General features: G+C 40.2%; 1 pseudogene; it reads right to left on the reverse strand.

Annotated features, from left to right (window-relative positions):
• Window positions 1-1211: 1211 nt before the first annotated feature.
• Window positions 1212-1668, reverse strand: LOC112864232 (alpha-synuclein pseudogene; annotated as a pseudogene).
• Window positions 1669-3989: the final 2321 nt, after the last annotated feature.

The raw sequence follows: 3989 nt of genomic DNA on the forward strand, positions 1-3989 counted from the left end.
CAGAATCAGTGAGGGAGTTTAAAAAATATATAGGTTGCTAGATCTCACCTTGGAAATTCTGATTCAATAGATCTGGGGTATGACACTGGAATCCTCTCTTCCCTAGAGAAAGTTGGGCTCTGACATTCTACCTTCTTAAGAAAAACTGAGTGCTCTCCACACTTGCCAGTGTCCAGGAATGTGCATGTGGGCTGGGGTCCTCCTGGGGAGCAATTATTTCTCAGAGTCACAGACAAGATTTGGGGCAACCCCTCTCCCTGATGCCCTCTGATTTCCTTTTGTTTTTCTAGCACCCCTCCCTTACCATGCCAAACCTCATGCATCTTTTACTCTGTTTCTCCCGATGCTCTCTCCCTTCTCTGCATGCATCAGTAAAATCAAGAAATCCAGCCCTTTAGAAAAAAATTTCCTCCATGCCATATCTCCCTTACTGAACCCACTTTCATAAGTAAGCCTCAAAATGGCAGATGGGATCCTGAAGAGAAAGACTAACTTCCTGTCTTAGTCTTAGTCTGTTTGGGCTGCCATAACAAAATACCATGAACTGGGAGGCTTATAAAGAGCAGAAATTTATTGCTCAGAGTTCTGGAGGCTGGAAATCCAAGATCAAGGTGCCAGCACGTGAGGGCTCTCTTCCACCTCTACAAACTTTGGTCCTCATATAGTGAAAGGGGCTAGTGAGCTCTGTGAGACCTTATTTATGTATGTATGTATGTATGTATGTATGTATGTATGTATGTATGTATGTATTTATAATTTTATAGTTAATATTTATAGGTGCATAGTTTCATGCTCACATATATTTAAGTATTGTATATATTAACAAATTTCACAATACGTCATTATTTTTAGACAGAATCATTAAATGACACCTAGAAATCTTATAATATATGATGATAAATCACAACTTCTCAAGAACAGCAACAAAAAAAATAGTGAAGATTTAGAAATAAGTGGTAGTCACTTAGGTGTTTTAACTTTTAGATTTGAAGCCACAATATCCACATAGAGACCCTGCTACCATATATTCAGTTCAGTGAGAGGGAAGCACTGAAATGCTGAGTAAGGGCAGGTACAGATAATTTCAATCGTTGCTGATGGAAGAGTTTAAAATACGCTGTAAAAACTTTGAGAAAATGTCATGACTGGGCACGTTGGAACTGAGTACTTGTACAGGATGGAACATCTCTCAGTAGGTCTCAATAAACTGCGAGTAAAAGTATTTCTTATGCTTCGGGTTCATAGTTTTGATACCTTCCTCAGAAGGCATTTCATATGCCTCATTGTCAGGATCAACAGGCATATCTTCCAGAATTCCTTGCTGTGGGCCTCCTTCTTCATTCTTGCCCAACTGATCCTTTTTGCCAAAGCCAGTGGCAGCTGTGATACTCCCTGCTCCCTCCACTGTCTTTTGTGTGACTGCTGTCATCACCGGTCATCACCACTTCACCAACATTTGTCACTTGCTCTTTGGTCTTCTCAGCCACTGTTGTCACATCATGAACCGCTCCTTCCTTGGTTTTGGAGCCTACATAGAGAACACCCTCTTTTGTCTTTCCTGCAGCTTCTGCCACACCCTGTTTGTTTTTTTCAGCAGCAGCCACGACTCCCTCCTTGGCCTTTGAAAGTCCTTTCATGAATACATCCATGGCTAATGAATTCCTTTAAACCTTTTTTATAAATGCTAATCCTGTTCCGGGGAGGGTTCCACCCTCATGACCTAATCATGTCCCAAAGGCCCCACCTCCTAATGATATCACCTTTGGAGGTTAGAATTTCAACATATGAAGGGGTCTCCTGAGTGGCTCAGTCAGTTAAGCATCTGACTTCAACTCAGGTCATGATCTTGCAATTTAGGTCATGGTCTCACGATTCATGGGTTCCAGCCCCATGTCAGGCTCTGTGCTGACAGCTCAGAGCCTGGAGCCTGCTTTGGATTCTGTGTCTTCCTCTCTCTCTCTTTCCCTCCCCAACTCATACTCTGTCTCTCTCTCTCTCTCTCTCAAAAATAAATAAAAAACCTTACAAGAAAAAAGAATTTCAATATCTGAATTTTGGGGAAAACAAACATTCAGACCGTAGTACTTACCAGTGGGTGATGCCAAATTGGGAGGTGGTTCTATAACTCTTTATGTATTTCAATAGCTTTATAAATCTGCAGTATAGTCTGTCTTTTCATTGAATAGTTTGGTCAATAGGTCGTTCACATTACTGGCAGACTGAAATTAGTGAGTAAGGATTTTTTGCTTTCAGTGTGGACCTTCCCCAACCTCCCAAACACATTGCTTCCACAATGCATTCTTTTTTCCAAGTTAGAGACAATTACTTGGCCAGTCTAACTTTAACTTACGAAGATGTTTGAAGGCGGATGTTGACTTGTTTGTTTTCCTTTTGGTTCAGGTTTCACTTCTTCCTTGGTAATTGCTTTCGGAAGAGATACTTAGCAGAAAAGCAAACTGTTGCACCTAAAGATTGATTATACCTTTTCTTCCATTACTCTGTCCTTATCAATTTTATGTGACATATGTGAAAGTCAATGTAATGTTCATTTTTCATGACTACATGAAGAAAATGCTCAGCTCTGAAAACTTTAAGAAAAATCAGAGACTTTCTCCTTACCTGCTTCAATCCCTATTGAATATAGTGTTTACCATTATAGTTTTTAATATGTACATGCATATCTTGAAAGTCTTTTTTCTTTTACTTTGAATGTTTTATGTGGTTATTTTAGAAAATGTAGAAAAAAAGTTTATTAAGAAAATTAAAAAAAATAAGAAAATAAAAACCATTTGCATCTAGAGAACACTGTTTTATAGATATATGTGTGTATGTATATATAGTATTTATATACATATATTTGTAATCACTGATAAATTCTGTGCTGAAATGTGCAATAGAGTATACATTCTCTTTTGCTCCTTTTTTTTTTTTTTTTTTTTGAGAGAGAGAGAAAGAGAGAAAGACTGGGAGCTGGGGAGGGGCAGAGGGAGAGGGAGAGGGAGAGAGAGAATCCCAAGCAGGCTCCTCACCCTCGGCACGGAGCAGCCTAACAGAATCTAACAAGAGTCTGATGTTTCACCAACTGAGCCACCTAGGTGCCCCTCCAATTAATTTCTTTATAAAGAATACTAGATGTGGAGTTATTGGGTAAAAATGAATAAAATTTCTACAAGGCTCTTGATGCATAATGTCATATAAATTTTCCAGAATCTTAAAGCATATGAGAGGATGTATTAGTTATCTATTGTTGTAAAAAAAATTTACCTCACTATTTAGCAGCTAAAAACAAGCTTTCATTATCACCCAGTTTGGGAGGGTCAGATATCCCACCATGGCTTATCACAGTTTCACTGGGCTAGGGTCTTTCGTAGGGTTGTAGTCAAGGCATTGATCCCTGCTGCTTATATCTCAAGGCTCAAATGAGGGTGTGTTTGCTTTCAAGTTCACTCAGGTGGCTGCAGGCTGACTTCAGATTCTTGCTGGCTCGTGGCCAGAGGTATCAGTTCCTTGCCACCTTGGCCTCTCCTTAGAGCAACTCACAACATGGCAGCTGACTTCTCTCAGTGTGAGCAGGGGAGAGAGTGAGAGAAAGCAAGCAATATGGATAGAAGGCACAGTTTTTCTGTAAATTAACTTTGGAAATGTTAACTTTGCTGTACTCTAGTTTTTAAAATTTTTTTTAGTGTTTACTTATTTTTTAGAGAGACAGTGCAAGCAGGGGAGAGGCAGAGAGAGAGGGAGACACAGAATCTGGAGCAGACTCCAGGCTCTGAGCTGTCAGCACAGAGCCCGATGAAAGGCCCGAACCCACAAAACTGTGAGATCATGACCTGAGCTGAAGTTTGCTTAACCAACTGAGCCACTCAAGTGCCCCTTGCTGCACTCTATTTGTAAAAAGCAAGTTATCAAAGCCCACACTTGAGGGAAGGGCAAGAGTACAACAAGGAGGTGGGAATCATGGCAGCCATCTTTGAGGCTGCCTATCACAG

This window comes from Puma concolor, chromosome A3, assembly GCF_028749965.1.
Source record: "Puma concolor isolate L17-30 chromosome A3, mPumCon1.1.hap2, whole genome shotgun sequence".
In the NCBI taxonomy this organism is placed as follows: domain Eukaryota; kingdom Metazoa; phylum Chordata; class Mammalia; order Carnivora; family Felidae; genus Puma; species Puma concolor.